We start from the raw sequence: 22,437 nt of genomic DNA, 5'->3' as shown, positions 1-22,437 counted from the left end.
CGTTCTCGGGGCACTAATCCCAGACCCAGCAACCTGGCCTGATCTCCACATCTCTAATCCCAAGAATTGAGTCACACACTTCCAGGACACTTGAATTCCATCCAAACCTGTTCTCTTCCTCAGGTTCCTCCCACAGCCCTCGGGCGCCAGACAGATCTTCTCTTTGCACTAGGGTAACTCATTCATTAGAATGACTAATCTTTCCTATTAGCCTCTCTGTCCAGCCTGCTGTGCGGCTTTGATTGCCCACAGTCCCAGTGAACCCAAGCTGGACATTCCTAATCCTCACACGTTCACATCCCAGCTTCTTCATCTGTGGCCAGAGATGGCACTTCCTGGTCTCGCTGTGCAATGGTGTCCTTTCCAAAGCCCATAAACAGCTCTGTGCCACAGCTGGCCTGTCCTTCCCGCCTTGTGCTGTTGGCTAAACACGGGTGCCACCCTCTGTGACTGGCAGAGACATGGCGGATGTGGACACTGCTTGTCCCCCTTGTTTTGCACAGGGGTTCTGACTGAAGGCTTCTGGGGGAATAGCACACCAAGGCACAGGGCATGTGAAGAGCTCTGGCGGGCCTGAGCGTGACAAACATGGCACCGGCGGGTTCTGCGCCGAACCCTTCTCTGTCCGTTGCTGAAGCCGTTGGATTACTTTCCTAAAGCCCCAAGGCCCATTCCTAAGACAAAACACCAAGGTTCATCAATCAAAATTCACTATTTGATTAACATGTTCAATCAGGATTTACCAAGTTGCCCTAGCACAGGTCCCCCCCCCACACACACTTCTTTCTCCTTAAAAACCCACTCCTGAAAAAAGAAATCAAAAACAAAACAAAACCAGAAAAAAGCCAAAAAACAAAAAAGCCTGCTGTTGCTGCTGCTTGCTCTCTGCCTTTGCCCAATCCAGAGGCAGCTCCCCACCCCCTGCTTGCCCTTCCGGGGTCATCATTTCTCCTTTGTGCTAGGAGTTTGGAGTCTGGAAGTGTCCTGTACTGGGGGGCTGCCCACCCCCTTCAGTATGATCATCCTGAGGCCGGTTCACAGCAATGGTAGAATTCTTATAATAGCTAATTCTCGGCATGCAGCCCCTTCAGGACAAGGGAGAGAATCTGGGTGTGTGTGCGGAACTCTGGTGCAGGAATGTTCTGAAGGGGGAACAAGGCAGACTGGGCTGGCTTCAGCCTCCCACACCCAAGACAGAAGCTGTGCATCTGCAGAAAGACATGATCAACTGAAGAACGGACGGAGCAGGGGTGAGTAAGGGGATGCCCTGAAAGAAGGAGTGGGAGGGGATGGAGAAGTGGCTCACCACTGAAGAATATGTATTGCTTTTTCAAAGAACCTGCATTTGGGGTCTCAGCAACCACAACTCACAACCGCTAATTCCAGTTCCAAGACATCTGATGCCCTCTTCTGGCCTCCAGTGGTACTGCAATTCACATGTACATACACACTGAGCACGCACACATATTTAAATTAAAATAAACCTTTTAAAAAGAAATAGGTGGTGAATATATAGGAGAACTTGGGCTCTAGACATGGCAGAGATGGGAAATGCCTCTGCTGGCTAATGGGTCTAGAGCTAGATCAGACCCAGGTACTGTGGCTGGAGTCTAGGGGTTCATCTGGCCCTTAGGAGCCAGAATCCTCCTGGCCTCCAGGTCAGGAGACTTTTTAAAAAAAGGTGCGTTCCAGGGCTTTAGGAGGGGGACACAACCACCCAGCCTGAGGATGCTGAAAATCCAGTGAAAGCAGGCAGTACTTAGGTATGGAGATGGGCTCCAAACATCAACTTCCTGCACCTGACTTCCAGGGAAATAGGGGAAGCTAGGTCTGGCAACACTGCCACAATTCCCTCTGAGCCTTTTGTAGCTGCAGTCACTAAGAGAAAGTCCTGGAAAGCCTGCCCCAGAAGAAAGAGGGTCACTCAGTGCCAACTACCATGGTCTTCTGTTACAAAGCAAGAGTTCACAGCGCAATTCCCTACCTTGTGCGTGGTTTGAAGAATAACTCGGGGTTTGAAGATTGAAAGGTGAGTGACACATTTCCTCTTCAGAGAAGAAAACAGGGGACAACATTTTATGACAGTAGAGAACGACTTTATAAGGCATAAACAGGCACACGCCACGAAGAAAACCAGACAAGTTTAACCAGGATGAAGGAAAAAGTCTAACAAAGGAGACCGTGAATAGAGAAGAGACAAAGGCAGCGTGCAAACAAGGAGAGTGGGTTTGTAACACGCGGGACCAGGAAAGCGCTAAGACTCACATTATAAACCAAACTCAGCTGGAAAAACGGCAAAAATGGGTAAAGACGCAGAAAACCTCAGGGGCCGCTAACACCAGGCAGGGGCTTGGCCCAAGAGCCCCCAGGCCCTGCAAAGGGAAAGTCGCAATGGGCGTCATTCTGCACCCGTCGGCAGGAAAAGCAAACTGCAGGAGAGTTTGGATGAACTGTTTGTCTCACGTCCCAGAAACAAACACAAAGATGCTGTGTTGTTTAAGGGACCTGTAAGCCCAGTGTGGTGCAGGATGGGGAAGATGCCCATTGTGGGGGAGCGTGTTGGGGAGGAGAAGCAGGCAGACTGGGTTAGTGGGCACTTGCATCTCTGCTACACCAGCAATGCCACAGTCCCTTCAAACAGCGGTTCTCGACCTGAGTCAAGACCCCTTTGGGGTTGAATGACCCCTTCACAGGGGCTGCATGTCAGATACCCTGCACATCAGATAGTAACATTAATGTTCATAACAGTAGCAGATTACTGTTATGAAGTAGCAACAAAAATCACCACAACTTTGTAACATGAGGGCCTGGTTGGTTTCTGTCCTCCCACCAGGTCCCACAGCTGTTTAGTCCCAGAGAAAATCACATAGAGGTCTGATTGGTCCATTAGCTCAGGCTTCATATTAGTTCTTATAACTTATATTAGCCCATTATTCTTATCTATGTTAGTCACATAGCTCGGTACCTTTTCCAGCATGGCAGGTCACATCTTGCTTCTTCTGTGATCTGGGGAGGAATGGGCTTCCTCCTTCCTAGAATTCTCCTGTTCTCATCACCCTGCCTCTACTTCCTGTCTGGTTGACCCACCTATACTTCTTGCCTGGCCAATCAGTGTTTATTTAAAACATGATTGATAGAATACAGACAATTCTCCCGCCCCACAACTTGAGAAACTGTATTAAGGGGTCACGGCACTAGGATGATTAAGAACCACGGTCTTAAAACCACTCGGGTGAGTTGTTAGGAAATGCCTCAGTAGCTAAAGCTCTTCCTGTGAAAGTGGGGATAATAGTTCAGACTCCAGATGCGGTCAAAGTGGGTTAAGTATGGTGTTTCCTATCACTCCAGACACATGGGATCCCTAGGAAAAGCCAGCTAGGTAGACTAGTCTGAATTGGCTAGCCCTGAGCTCAGCAAAAGACCTTACCTCAAAGTGTTTTGAAGTGGAGAATTACTGAGGAAGGCACCGGACGTCAACTTGGGGCCTATCACTCACAGGCATGCACACCGGCACATAGACACATGTCTGCACACAGGCATGCACACCGGCACATAGACACATGTCCGTACACAGGCATGCACACTGGCACATAGACACATGTCCGTACACAGGCATGCACACCAGCATATAGACACATGTCCGCACACAGGCATGCACAGCGGCACATAGACACATGTCCATACACAGGCATGCACAACAGCACATAGACACATGTCCGCACACAGGCATGCACACCAGCACATAGACACGTGTCCGCACACAGGCATGCACACCGGCACATAGACACATGTCCGTACACAGGCATGCACACCGGCACATAGACACATGTCTGCACACAGGAATGCACACCAGCACATAGACACATGTCCGCACACAGGCATGCACACAGGCACATAGACACATGTCCACACACAGGCATGCACACCGGCACATAGACACATGTCCGTACACAGGCATGCACACAGGCACATAGACACATGTCTACACACAGGCATGCACACAGGCACATAGACACATGTCCACACACAGGCATGCACACCGGCACATAGAAACATGTCCGCACACAGGCATGCACACCGGCACATAGACACATGTCTGTACACAGGCATGCACACCGGCACATAGACACATGTCTGCACACAGGCATGCACACCAGCACATAGACACGTGTCCGTACACAGGCATGCACACCAGCACATAGACACGTGTCCGCACACAGGCATGCACACCAGCACATAGACACATGTCCGCACACAGGCATGCACACCGGCACATAGACACATGTCTGCACACAGGCATGCACACCGGCACATAGACACATGTCCGCACACAGGCATGCACACCGGCACATAGACACATGTCCATACACAGGCATGCACACCGGCACATAGACACATGTCTGTACACAGGCATGCACACCGGCACATAGACACATGTCCGTACACAGGCATGCACACCGGCACATAGACACATGTCTGCACACAGGCATGCACACCGGCACATAGACACATGTCCGTACACAGGCATGCACACCGGCACATAGAAACATGTCCGCACACAGGAATGCACACCGGCACATAGAAACATGTCCGCACACAGGAATGCACACCGGCACATAGACACATGTCCACACACAGGCATGCACACCAGCACATAGACACATGTCCACACACAGGCATGCACACTGGCACATAGACACATGTCCGCACACAGGCATGCACACCGGCACATAGACACATGTCCACACACAGGCATGCACACCAGCACATAGACACATGTCCACACACAGGCATGCACACCAGCACATAGACACATGTCCACACACAGGCATGCACACCGGCACATAGACACATGTCCGTACACAGGCATGCACACCGGCACATAGAAACATGTCCGCACACAGGAATGCACACCGGCACATAGAAACATGTCCGCACACAGGAATGCACACCGGCACATAGACACATGTCCACACACAGGCATGCACACCAGCACATAGACACATGTCCACACACAGGCATGCACACCGGCACATAGACACGTGTCTACACACAGGCATGCACACCGGCACATAGACACGTGTCCGCACACAGGCATGCACACCAGCACATAGACACATGTCCGCACACAAGCATGCACACTGGCACATAGACACATGTCCGCACACAGGCATGCACACCGGCACATAGACACGTGTCTACACACAGGCATGCACACCGGCACATGGACACATGTCCGTACACAGGCATGCACACCAGCACATAGACACATGTCCGTACACAGGCATGCACACCAGCACATAGACACATGTCCGCACACAGGCATGCACACCGGCACATAGACACGTGTCTACACACAGGCATGCACACCAGCACATAGACACATGTCTACACACAGGCATGCACACTGGCACATAGACACATGTCCACACACAGGCATGCACACTGGCACATAGACACGTGTCTACACACAGGCATGCACACCAGCACATAGACACGTGTCTACACACAGGCATGCACACCAGCACATAGACACATGTCTGCACACAGGCATGCACACCAGCACATAGACACGTGTCTACACACAGGCATGCACACCAGCACATAGACACATGTCTGCACACAGGCATGCACACCGGCACATAGACACATGTCTGCACACAGGAATGCACACCAGCACATAGACACATGTCTGCACACAGGCATGCACACTGGCACATAGACACATGTCCGCACACAGGCATGCACACTGGCACATAGACACATGTCTGCACACAGGCATGCACACCGGCACATAGACACATGTCTGTACACAGGCATGCACACCGGCACATAGACACATGTCCGCACACAGGCATGCACACCAGCACATAGACACGTGTCCGCACACAGGAATGCACACCGGCACATAGACACATGTCCGCACACAGGCTTGCACACCGGCACATAGACACATGTCTACACACAGGCATGCACACTGGCACATAGACACATGTCCACACACAGGCATGCACACTGGCACATAGACACATATCCACACACAAAATGCACACAGGCACATAGACACGTGTCTACACACAGGCATGCACACCAGCACATAGACACGTGTCTACACACAGGCATGCACACCAGCACATAGACACATGTCCATACACAGGCATGCACACCGGCACATAGACACATGTCCACACACAGGCATGCACACCGGCACATAGACACGTGTCTACACACAGGCATGCACACCGGCACATAGACACATGTCCACACACAGGCATGCACACCGGCACATAGACACATGTCCACACACAGGCATGCACACCGGCACATAGACACATGTCCATACACAGGCATGCACACTGGCACATAGACACATGTCTGCACACAGGCATGCACACCAGCACATAGACACATGTCCGTACACAGGCATGCACACCGGCACATAGACACGTGTCTACACACAGGCATGCACACCCGCACATAGACACATGTCTGTACACAGGAATGCACACTGGCACATAGACACATGTCCACACACAGGCATGCACACCGGCACATAGACACGTGTCCGCACACAGGAATGCACACTGGCACATAGACACATGTCTGTACACAGGAATGCACACTGGCACATAGACACATGTCCACACACAGGCATGCACACCGGCACATAGACACATGTCCGCACACAGGCATGCACACCGGCACATAGACACGTGTCCGTACACAGGCATGCACACCAGCACATAGACACGTGTCCGCACACAGGCATGCACACCAGCACATAGACACATGTCCGCACACAGGCATGCACACCGGCACATAGACACATGTCTGCACACAGGCATGCACACCGGCACATAGACACATGTCCGCACACAGGCATGCACACCGGCACATAGACACATGTCCATACACAGGCATGCACACCGGCACATAGACACATGTCTGTACACAGGCATGCACACCGGCACATAGACACATGTCCGTACACAGGCATGCACACCGGCACATAGACACATGTCTGCACACAGGCATGCACACCGGCACATAGACACATGTCCGTACACAGGCATGCACACCGGCACATAGAAACATGTCCGCACACAGGAATGCACACCGGCACATAGACACATGTCCACACACAGGCATGCACACCAGCACATAGACACATGTCCACACACAGGCATGCACACTGGCACATAGACACATGTCCGCACACAAGCATGCACACTGGCACATAGACACATGTCCGCACACAGGCATGCACACCGGCACATAGACACGTGTCTACACACAGGCATGCACACCGGCACATGGACACATGTCCGTACACAGGCATGCACACCAGCACATAGACACATGTCCGTACACAGGCATGCACACCAGCACATAGACACATGTCCGCACACAGGCATGCACACCGGCACATAGACACGTGTCTACACACAGGCATGCACACCAGCACATAGACACATGTCTACACACAGGCATGCACACTGGCACATAGACACATGTCCACACACAGGCATGCACACTGGCACATAGACACGTGTCTACACACAGGCATGCACACCAGCACATAGACACGTGTCTACACACAGGCATGCACACCAGCACATAGACACATGTCTGCACACAGGCATGCACACCAGCACATAGACACGTGTCTACACACAGGCATGCACACCAGCACATAGACACATGTCTGCACACAGGCATGCACACCGGCACATAGACACATGTCTGCACACAGGAATGCACACCAGCACATAGACACATGTCTGCACACAGGCATGCACACTGGCACATAGACACATGTCCGCACACAGGCATGCACACTGGCACATAGACACATGTCTGCACACAGGCATGCACACCGGCACATAGACACATGTCTGTACACAGGCATGCACACCGGCACATAGACACATGTCCGCACACAGGCATGCACACCAGCACATAGACACGTGTCCGCACACAGGAATGCACACTGGCACATAGACACATGTCCACACACAGGCATGCACACTGGCACATAGACACATGTCCACACACAAAATGCACACAGGCACATAGACACGTGTCTACACACAGGCATGCACACCAGCACATAGACACGTGTCTACACACAGGCATGCACACCAGCACATAGACACATGTCCATACACAGGCATGCACACCGGCACATAGACACATGTCCACACACAGGCATGCACACCGGCACATAGACACGTGTCTACACACAGGCATGCACACCGGCACATAGACACATGTCCACACACAGGCATGCACACCGGCACATAGACACATGTCCACACACAGGCATGCACACCGGCACATAGACACATGTCCATACACAGGCATGCACACTGGCACATAGACACATGTCTGCACACAGGCATGCACACCAGCACATAGACACATGTCCGTACACAGGCATGCACACCGGCACATAGACACGTGTCTACACACAGGCATGCACACCCGCACATAGACACATGTCTGTACACAGGAATGCACACTGGCACATAGACACATGTCCACACACAGGCATGCACACCGGCACATAGACACGTGTCCGCACACAGGAATGCACACTGGCACATAGACACATGTCTGTACACAGGAATGCACACTGGCACATAGACACATGTCCACACACAGGCATGCACACCGGCACATAGACACATGTCCGCACACAGGAATGCACACTGGCACATAGACACATGTCCACACACAGGCATGCACACCGGCACATAGACACATGTCTGCACACAGGCATGCACACCGGCACATAGACACATGTCCGCACACAAGCATGCACACCGGCACATAGACACATGTCTGCACACAGGCATGCACACCGGCACATAGACACATGTCTGCACACAGGCATGCACACCAGCACATAGACACATGTCCGCACACAGGCATGCACACCAGCACATAGACACATGTCCGTACACAGGCATGCACACCAGCACATAGACACATGTCCACACACAGGCATGCACACCAGCACATAGACACATGTCTGCACACAGGCATGCACACCGGCACATAGACACATGTCCGTACACAGGCATGCACACCAGCACATAGACACATGTCCGCACACAGGCATGCACACCAGCACATAGACACATGTCCGCACACAGGAATGCACACCGGCACATAGACACATGTCCACACACAGGCATGCACACTGGCACATAGACACGTGTCTACACACAGGCATGCACACTGGCACATAGACACATGTCCGCACACAGGCATGCACACCCGCACATAGACACATGTCCGCACACAGGCATGCACACCGGCACATAGACACATGTCCGCACACAAGCATGCACACCGGCACATAGACACATGTCCGCACACAGGCATGCACACCGGCACATAGACACATGTCCGCACACAAGCATGCACACTGGCACATAGACACATGTCCGCACACAGGCATGCACACCGGCACATAGACACGTGTCTACACACAGGCATGCACACCGGCACATAGACACATGTCCGCACACAGGCATGCACACCGGCACATAGACACATGTCCGCACACAAGCATGCACACTGGCACATAGACACATGTCCGCACACAGGCATGCACACCGGCACATAGACACGTTCTACACACAGGCATGCACACCGGCACATAGACACATGTCCGTACACAGGCATGCACACTGGCATATGGACACGTGTCTACACACAGGCATACACACCAGCACATAGACACATGTCCGCACACAGGCATGCACACCAGCACATAGACACATGTCCGCACACAGGCATGCACACCAGCACATAGACACATGTCCGCACACAGGCATGCACACCGGCACATAGACACGTGTCTACACACAGGCATGCACACCGGCACATAGACACATGTCCGCACACAGGCATGCACACCGGCACATAGACACATGTCCGCACACAGGCATGCACACTAGCACAAGGACACATGTCCGTACACAGGCATGCACACTGGCACATAGACACATGTCCACACACAGGCATGCACACCGGCACATAGACACATGTCCGCACACAGGCATGCACACCGGCACATAGACACGTGTCTACACACAGGCATGCACACTGGCACATAGACACATGTCCACACACAGGCATGCACACCGGCACATAGACACATGTCCGCACACAAGCATGCACACCGGCACATAGACACATGTCCATACACAGGCATGCACACCGGCACATAGACACATGTCCGCACACAGGCATGCACACCGGCACATAGACACATGTCCGTACACAGGCATGCACACCGGCACATAGACACATGTCCGTATACAGGCATGCACACCGGCACATAGACACATGTCCGTATACAGGCATGCACACTGGCATATGGACACGTGTCTACACACAGGCATACACACCAGCACATAGACACATGTCCGCACACAGGCATGCACACCAGCACATAGACACATGTCCGCACACAGGCATGCACACCAGCACATAGACACATGTCCGCACACAGGCATGCACACCGGCACATAGACACGTGTCTACACACAGGCATGCACACCGGCACATAGACACATGTCCGCACACAGGCATGCACACCGGCACATAGACACGTGTCCGTACACAAGCATGCACACCGGCACATAGACACGTGTCTACACACAGGCATGCACACCAGCACATAGACACGTGTCTACACACAGGCATGCACACCGGCACATAGACACATGTCCACACACAGGCATGCACACCAGCACATAGACACGTGTCTACACACAGGCATGCACACCGGCACATAGACACATGTCCGCACACAGGCATGCACACCGGCACATAGACACGTGTCTACACACAGGCATGCACACCGGCACATAGACACATGTCTGTACACAGGCATGCACACCGGCACATAGACACATGTCCGCACACAGGCATGCACACCAGCACATAGACACGTGTCCGCACACAGGAATGCACACTGGCACATAGACACATGTCCACACACAGGCATGCACACTGGCACATAGACACATGTCCACACACAAAATGCACACAGGCACATAGACACGTGTCTACACACAGGCATGCACACCAGCACATAGACACGTGTCTACACACAGGCATGCACACCAGCACATAGACACATGTCTGCACACAGGCATGCACACCGGCACATGGACACATGTCCGTACACAGGCATGCACACCAGCACATAGACACATGTCCGTACACAGGCATGCACACCAGCACATAGACACATGTCCGCACACAGGCATGCACACCGGCACATAGACACGTGTCTACACACAGGCATGCACACCAGCACATAGACACATGTCTACACACAGGCATGCACACTGGCACATAGACACATGTCCACACACAGGCATGCACACTGGCACATAGACACGTGTCTACACACAGGCATGCACACCAGCACATAGACACGTGTCTACACACAGGCATGCACACCAGCACATAGACACATGTCTGCACACAGGCATGCACACCAGCACATAGACACGTGTCTACACACAGGCATGCACACCAGCACATAGACACATGTCTGCACACAGGCATGCACACCGGCACATAGACACATGTCTGCACACAGGAATGCACACCAGCACATAGACACATGTCTGCACACAGGCATGCACACTGGCACATAGACACATGTCCGCACACAGGCATGCACACTGGCACATAGACACATGTCTGCACACAGGCATGCACACCGGCACATAGACACATGTCTGTACACAGGCATGCACACCGGCACATAGACACATGTCCGCACACAGGCATGCACACCAGCACATAGACACGTGTCCGCACACAGGAATGCACACTGGCACATAGACACATGTCCACACACAGGCATGCACACTGGCACATAGACACATGTCCACACACAAAATGCACACAGGCACATAGACACGTGTCTACACACAGGCATGCACACCAGCACATAGACACGTGTCTACACACAGGCATGCACACCAGCACATAGACACATGTCCATACACAGGCATGCACACCGGCACATAGACACATGTCCACACACAGGCATGCACACCGGCACATAGACACGTGTCTACACACAGGCATGCACACCGGCACATAGACACATGTCCACACACAGGCATGCACACCGGCACATAGACACGTGTCCGTACACAAGCATGCACACCGGCACATAGACACGTGTCTACACACAGGCATGCACACCAGCACATAGACACGTGTCTACACACAGGCATGCACACCGGCACATAGACACATGTCCACACACAGGCATGCACACCAGCACATAGACACGTGTCTACACACAGGCATGCACACCGGCACATAGACACATGTCCGCACACAGGCATGCACACCGGCACATAGACACGTGTCTACACACAGGCATGCACACCGGCACATAGACACATGTCTGTACACAGGCATGCACACCGGCACATAGACACATGTCCGCACACAGGCATGCACACCAGCACATAGACACGTGTCCGCACACAGGAATGCACACTGGCACATAGACACATGTCCACACACAGGCATGCACACTGGCACATAGACACATGTCCACACACAAAATGCACACAGGCACATAGACACGTGTCTACACACAGGCATGCACACCAGCACATAGACACGTGTCTACACACAGGCATGCACACCAGCACATAGACACATGTCTGCACACAGGCATGCACACCGGCACATGGACACATGTCCGTACACAGGCATGCACACCAGCACATAGACACATGTCCGTACACAGGCATGCACACCAGCACATAGACACATGTCCGCACACAGGCATGCACACCGGCACATAGACACGTGTCTACACACAGGCATGCACACCAGCACATAGACACATGTCTACACACAGGCATGCACACTGGCACATAGACACATGTCCACACACAGGCATGCACACTGGCACATAGACACGTGTCTACACACAGGCATGCACACCAGCACATAGACACGTGTCTACACACAGGCATGCACACCAGCACATAGACACATGTCTGCACACAGGCATGCACACCAGCACATAGACACGTGTCTACACACAGGCATGCACACCAGCACATAGACACATGTCTGCACACAGGCATGCACACCGGCACATAGACACATGTCTGCACACAGGAATGCACACCAGCACATAGACACATGTCTGCACACAGGCATGCACACTGGCACATAGACACATGTCCGCACACAGGCATGCACACTGGCACATAGACACATGTCTGCACACAGGCATGCACACCGGCACATAGACACATGTCTGTACACAGGCATGCACACCGGCACATAGACACATGTCCGCACACAGGCATGCACACCAGCACATAGACACGTGTCCGCACACAGGAATGCACACTGGCACATAGACACATGTCCACACACAGGCATGCACACTGGCACATAGACACATGTCCACACACAAAATGCACACAGGCACATAGACACGTGTCTACACACAGGCATGCACACCAGCACATAGACACGTGTCTACACACAGGCATGCACACCAGCACATAGACACATGTCCATACACAGGCATGCACACCGGCACATAGACACATGTCCACACACAGGCATGCACACCGGCACATAGACACGTGTCTACACACAGGCATGCACACCGGCACATAGACACATGTCCACACACAGGCATGCACACCGGCACATAGACACATGTCCACACACAGGCATGCACACCGGCACATAGACACATGTCCATACACAGGCATGCACACTGGCACATAGACACATGTCTGCACACAGGCATGCACACCAGCACATAGACACATGTCCGTACACAGGCATGCACACCGGCACATAGACACGTGTCTACACACAGGCATGCACACCCGCACATAGACACATGTCTGTACACAGGAATGCACACTGGCACATAGACACATGTCCACACACAGGCATGCACACCGGCACATAGACACGTGTCCGCACACAGGAATGCACACTGGCACATAGACACATGTCTGTACACAGGAATGCACACTGGCACATAGACACATGTCCACACACAGGCATGCACACCGGCACATAGACACATGTCCGCACACAGGAATGCACACTGGCACATAGACACATGTCCACACACAGGCATGCACACCGGCACATAGACACATGTCTGCACACAGGCATGCACACCGGCACATAGACACATGTCCGCACACAAGCATGCACACCGGCACATAGACACATGTCTGCACACAGGCATGCACACCGGCACATAGACACATGTCTGCACACAGGCATGCACACCAGCACATAGACACATGTCCGCACACAGGCATGCACACCAGCACATAGACACATGTCCGTACACAGGCATGCACACCAGCACATAGACACATGTCCACACACAGGCATGCACACCAGCACATAGACACATGTCTGCACACAGGCATGCACACCGGCACATAGACACATGTCCGTACACAGGCATGCACACCAGCACATAGACACATGTCCGCACACAGGCATGCACACCAGCACATAGACACATGTCCGCACACAGGAATGCACACCGGCACATAGACACATGTCCACACACAGGCATGCACACTGGCACATAGACACGTGTCTACACACAGGCATGCACACTGGCACATAGACACATGTCCGCACACAGGCATGCACACCCGCACATAGACACATGTCCGCACACAGGCATGCACACCGGCACATAGACACATGTCCGCACACAAGCATGCACACCGGCACATAGACACATGTCCGCACACAGGCATGCACACCGGCACATAGACACATGTCCGCACACAAGCATGCACACTGGCACATAGACACATGTCCGCACACAGGCATGCACACCGGCACATAGACACGTGTCTACACACAGGCATGCACACCGGCACATAGACACATGTCCGCACACAGGCATGCACACCGGCACATAGACACATGTCCGCACACAAGCATGCACACTGGCACATAGACACATGTCCGCACACAGGCATGCACACCGGCACATAGACACGTTCTACACACAGGCATGCACACCGGCACATAGACACATGTCCGTACACAGGCATGCACACTGGCATATGGACACGTGTCTACACACAGGCATACACACCAGCACATAGACACATGTCCGCACACAGGCATGCACACCAGCACATAGACACATGTCCGCACACAGGCATGCACACCAGCACATAGACACATGTCCGCACACAGGCATGCACACCGGCACATAGACACGTGTCTACACACAGGCATGCACACCGGCACATAGACACATGTCCGCACACAGGCATGCACACCGGCACATAGACACATGTCCGCACACAGGCATGCACACTAGCACAAGGACACATGTCCGTACACAGGCATGCACACTGGCACATAGACACATGTCCACACACAGGCATGCACACCGGCACATAGACACATGTCCGCACACAGGCATGCACACCGGCACATAGACACGTGTCTACACACAGGCATGCACACTGGCACATAGACACATGTCCACACACAGGCATGCACACCGGCACATAGACACATGTCCGCACACAAGCATGCACACCGGCACATAGACACATGTCCATACACAGGCATGCACACCGGCACATAGACACATGTCCGCACACAGGCATGCACACCGGCACATAGACACATGTCCGTACACAGGCATGCACACCGGCACATAGACACATGTCCGTATACAGGCATGCACACCGGCACATAGACACATGTCCGTATACAGGCATGCACACTGGCATATGGACACGTGTCTACACACAGGCATACACACCAGCACATAGACACATGTCCGCACACAGGCATGCACACCAGCACATAGACACATGTCCGCACACAGGCATGCACACCAGCACATAGACACATGTCCGCACACAGGCATGCACACCGGCACATAGACACGTGTCTACACACAGGCATGCACACCGGCACATAGACACATGTCCGCACACAGGCATGCACACCGGCACATAGACACGTGTCCGTACACAAGCATGCACACCGGCACATAGACACGTGTCTACACACAGGCATGCACACCAGCACATAGACACGTGTCTACACACAGGCATGCACACCGGCACATAGACACATGTCCACACACAGGCATGCACACCAGCACATAGACACGTGTCTACACACAGGCATGCACACCGGCACATAGACACATGTCCGCACACAGGCATGCACACCGGCACATAGACACGTGTCTACACACAGGCATGCACACCGGCACATAGACACATGTCTGTACACAGGCATGCACACCGGCACATAGACACATGTCCGCACACAGGCATGCACACCAGCACATAGACACGTGTCCGCACACAGGAATGCACACTGGCACATAGACACATGTCCACACACAGGCATGCACACTGGCACATAGACACATGTCCACACACAAAATGCACACAGGCACATAGACACGTGTCTACACACAGGCATGCACACCAGCACATAGACACGTGTCTACACACAGGCATGCACACCAGCACATAGACACATGTCCATACACAGGCATGCACACCGGCACATAGACACATGTCCACACACAGGCATGCACACCGGCACATAGACACGTGTCTACACACAGGCATGCACACCGGCACATAGACACATGTCCACACACAGGCATGCACACCGGCACATAGACACATGTCCACACACAGGCATGCACACCGGCACATAGACACATGTCCATACACAGGCATGCACACTGGCACATAGACACATGTCTGCACACAGGCATGCACACCAGCACATAGACACATGTCCGTACACAGGCATGCACACCGGCACATAGACACGTGTCTACACACAGGCATGCACACCCGCACATAGACACATGTCTGTACACAGGAATGCACACTGGCACATAGACACATGTCCACACACAGGCATGCACACCGGCACATAGACACGTGTCCGCACACAGGAATGCACACTGGCACATAGACACATGTCTGTACACAGGAATGCACACTGGCACATAGACACATGTCCACACACAGGCATGCACACCGGCACATAGACACATGTCCGCACACAGGAATGCACACTGGCACATAGACACATGTCCACACACAGGCATGCACACCGGCACATAGACACATGTCTGCACACAGGCATGCACACCGGCACATAGACACATGTCCGCACACAAGCATGCACACCGGCACATAGACACATGTCTGCACACAGGCATGCACACCGGCACATAGACACATGTCTGCACACAGGCATGCACACCAGCACATAGACACATGTCCGCACACAGGCATGCACACCAGCACATAGACACATGTCCGTACACAGGCATGCACACCAGCACATAGACACATGTCCACACACAGGCATGCACACCAGCACATAGACACATGTCTGCACACAGGCATGCACACCGGCACATAGACACATGTCCGTACACAGGCATGCACACCAGCACATAGACACATGTCCGCACACAGGCATGCACACCAGCACATAGACACATGTCCGCACACAGGAATGCACACCGGCACATAGACACATGTCCACACACAGGCATGCACACTGGCACATAGACACGTGTCTACACACAGGCATGCACACTGGCACATAGACACATGTCCGCACACAGGCATGCACACCCGCACATAGACACATGTCCGCACACAGGCATGCACACCGGCACATAGACACATGTCCGCACACAAGCATGCACACCGGCACATAGACACATGTCCGCACACAGGCATGCACACCGGCACATAGACACATGTCCGCACACAAGCATGCACACTGGCACATAGACACATGTCCGCACACAGGCATGCACACCGGCACATAGACACGTGTCTACACACAGACATGCACACCGGCACATAGACACATGTCCGCACACAGGCATGCACACCGGCACATAGACACATGTCCGCACACAGGCATGCACACCGGCACATAGACACGTGTCTACACACAGACATGCACACCGGCACATAGACACATGTCCGCACACAGGCATGCACACCGGCACATAGACACATGTCCGTACACAGGCATGCACACTGGCATATGGACACGTGTCTACACACAGGCATACACACCAGCACATAGACACATGTCCGCACACAGGCATGCACACTGGCACATAGACACATGTCTGCACACAGGCATGCACACCGGCACATAGACACGTGTCCACACACAGGCATGCACACCGGCACATAGACACGTGTCTACACACAGGCATGCACACCGGCACATAGACACATGTCCGCACACAGGCATGCACACCGGCACATAGACACATGTCCGCACACAGGCATGCACACTAGCACAAGGACACATGTCCGTACACAGGCATGCACACTGGCACATAGACACATGTCCACACACAGGCATGCACACCGGCACATAGACACATGTCCGCACACAGGCATGCACACCGGCACATAGACACGTGTCTACACACAGGCATGCACACTGGCACATAGACACATGTCCACACACAGGCATGCACACCGGCACATAGACACATGTCCGCACACAAGCATGCACACCGGCACATAGACACATGTCCATACACAGGCATGCACACCGGCACATAGACACATGTCCGCACACAGGCATGCACACCGGCACATAGACACATGTCCGTACACAGGCATGCACACCGGCACATAGACACATGTCCGTATACAGGCATGCACACCGGCACATAGACACATGTCCGTATACAGGCATGCACACTGGCATATGGACACGTGTCTACACACAGGCATACACACCAGCACATAGACACATGTCCGCACACAGGCATGCACACCAGCACATAGACACATGTCCGCACACAGGCATGCACACCAGCACATAGACACATGTCCGCACACAGGCATGCACACCGGCACATAGACACGTGTCTACACACAGGCATGCACACCGGCACATAGACACATGTCCGCACACAGGCATGCACACCGGCACATAGACACGTGTCCGTACACAAGCATGCACACCGGCACATAGACACGTGTCTACACACAGGCATGCACACCAGCACATAGACACGTGTCTACACACAGGCATGCACACCGGCACATAGACACATGTCCACACACAGGCATGCACACCAGCACATAGACACGTGTCTACACACAGGCATGCACACCGGCACATAGACACATGTCCGCACACAGGCATGCACACCGGCACATAGACACGTGTCTACACACAGGCATGCACACCGGCACATAGACACATGTCCACACACAGGCATGCACACCGGCACATAGACACATGTCCGCACACAGGCATGCACACCAGCACATAGACACATGTCCGCACACAGGCATGCACACCGGCACATAGACACATGTCCGCACACAGGCATGCACACCAGCACATAGACACATGTCCGCACACAGGCATGCACACCGGCACATAGACACGTGTCTACACACAGGCATGCACACCGGCACATAGACACATGTCCACACACAGGCATGCACACCGGCACATAGACACATGTCCGCACACAGGCATGCACACCAGCACATAGACACATGTCCGCACACAGGCATGCACACCGGCACATAGACACGTGTCTACACACAGGCATGCACACCGGCACATAGACACATGTCCACACACAGGCATGCACACCGGCACATAGACACATGTCCGCACACAAGCATGCACACCGGCACATAGACACATGTCCGCACACAGGCATACACACCGACACATAGACACATGTCCGCACACAGGCATGCACACCGGCACATAGACACATGTCCATACACAGGCATGCACACCGGCACATAGACACATGTCCGCACACAGGCATGCACACCGGCACATAGACACATGTCCGTACACAGGCATGCACACCGGCACATAGACACATGTCCGTATACAGGCATGCACACCGGCACATAGACACATGTCCGTATACAGGCATGCACACTGGCATATGGACACGTGTCTACACACAGGCATACACACCAGCACATAGACACATGTCCGCACACAGGCATGCACACTGGCACATAGACACATGTCCGTATACAGGCATGCACACCGGCACATAGACACATGTCCGCACACAGGCATGCACACCGGCACATAGACACATGTCCGCACACATGCATGCACACCGGCACATAGACACATGTCCGTATACAGGCATGCACACCTAACCACACACACACATAAAAGAAAAAGCTGTGGAGACGACTCAGCCTGTGAAGAGCTTGCTATGTAATGAGGATTGAGTTCAATGCTCAGAATCCAGGTAAAAAGAGAGTGGACATGATTGCACAGGCATGCACTCCCCAGCACTAGGGAGCTCGAGACAGGCAGGTTCCTGGGACTCCTTGGCTGGTCAGTGATGTTTTCCTCCAGCTGAAGCAACTACCATCTTGGGTTCGGTTGGTCCCACTTGCTCATCTCAGCTGGACTTATTGACAACCAATATTTCCTCACAGGGACAGCAAGGGTCTTGGGAATTTGGAATTTAGCCTCCCCGGCCCCTCCCCAACAAACTGTATACCCTGCTGACCTAATTGCTTATGCCAAGAGGTCTCAGGAAAGGTCTGGACTAAACTGGCTGGAAACCAATAGGGAAAGGGGCTCCACCTATTCAGCCAGCCACAGGAAGTCATCATCCTCAGAGTGTGTGTCTCCAGGATGTCTACCTTAGGGTCACTGCCTCTGCTGTCCATAATGGTATGCCCAGATCACAGAGTCCCCCAGAAACCAACTAGGAGACTAGGGGAGTCCTGTATGTAAAAGCAAAGAGCCTTTATTCTTATTTAAGTTCGAACTCGGACTCTCCGTGCATCCAACATGATCGGAGAGCCCCAAGCTCAGTTGGGGTTAGGTTTTTCTAATAGCAAAGGTAGGGGTGAGGGATTTCTAAGGTTCAGGATCCCTGCTTGGCTGACATTTGTCTAGGGGTGTCCTGGGGGAAAAGCAATGGGTGTGTGCTGGCAGGTGATCCTGTCTACAACGGTTGGAACGTTAGGAATTTCCTTTGGATGGTCTGTTCCTGGGTGGTGCCTGGGTGGTCTCAGTTTGTGGTCTTTCTTGGATCTAGGTATTGCCTTAGGGAGAACTACTGAGACTCAGGCCTCTATTGAACTTGTCGTGCCTGGGACCCACACATAAGCCCTTGCCCACTGCTCTGTAAATAAACCTAACTCATGGGTTCCCCCAGAGTGAACCTTGATGGAATCAAACTCTGGTTTGCTGTTATCATCTTAGGAGAGGGTAGACATCACCTATTCCTACAACCCAGGAGGACATCCTCACAACATCGACCTAGCCTATTTGGAAAGTCCTTGTCTCAAAAAAAAGGGGGTGGACAACTGAGAACAACAACCACGGGTGACCTCTAGCCTACACACATGTGTACACACACACACACACACACACACACATACACACAAGAAGATGTCCATCAGTGTGAGGAAAATAGGAAGGGGTGAGAATAAACGTAATCAAATGGGCAACTCCTTCCATACTTCCTCAGCCCACCCCACAACGTAGCCACACCGGTCCGTGGCAGCCTGCAGTTACTGCACCCTCCCTTGTCCAGCCCGTATTTTCCAAACACTGGTGTCACATGATATATGGCGTGCCTGGGTGGCAACAATGCCGCCCCTCAGGCGGCAGCATCCTCAGGCCTTCTTTTCTCCTTCTCTTTCCCCACCTGTGCATTATCTCACCTCCCCTTTGTGGGATTTAGTTCTGCTGTGCGTCCCTGTCTCCGAGCAGGCTGTGTCTTGCCTGGGAGGACAGTGAAAAAGGACAGTGTCCATCTGCCTGGACATCCCCTGGACCATTCTGCCAAGGAAGATATGAACACAGCCCCCAGCAGCCAGAGGTACAGAGGCTCGATATGAAACAACTCCTTCCAGGGGAGTTAAATCCCTGCCTTATCTAATTTTGTATCCTGAGGCTGATTAATTTAAACTCCAAAATAAAATAAACATCAGCTTTAAATAAGGATTAAGTACTCAGCAGGACCCGAGTCGATCAGACTGACATTGTACATTTTATGGTATGGATTGAGGGGCCCGTGGTAGGAGGTGTTGATGGTGGAAGCTCTGAGCTAAGCAGAGAATATTGATAGTACTTTGGGTTTCAGGAAGATGTCCAGCCTTAGTCCTCTGACAGGATGCCCACAGAAACCCTCAAGGTTCATGGGATGAAAACTGCCTTGTGTCCCAGCTGCCACGTCCCCATGAGGAAAATGCGAAGTCAGAGCAAAGAAAATAGGAGCCTGGAGCGGGCCCCTAGTGTCTAGAAAACAGCAGGAGTCTGGGGAGATGGGGAGATGCTTCCACGCCGAGCGCTCCCTGTGCCCCTGTG

This window comes from Microtus pennsylvanicus, chromosome 13, assembly GCF_037038515.1.
Source record: "Microtus pennsylvanicus isolate mMicPen1 chromosome 13, mMicPen1.hap1, whole genome shotgun sequence".
Lineage (NCBI taxonomy): Eukaryota > Metazoa > Chordata > Mammalia > Rodentia > Cricetidae > Microtus > Microtus pennsylvanicus.
The sequence above is the reverse complement of the archived record's forward strand: the minus strand, read 5'-3'. Positions refer to the sequence as shown.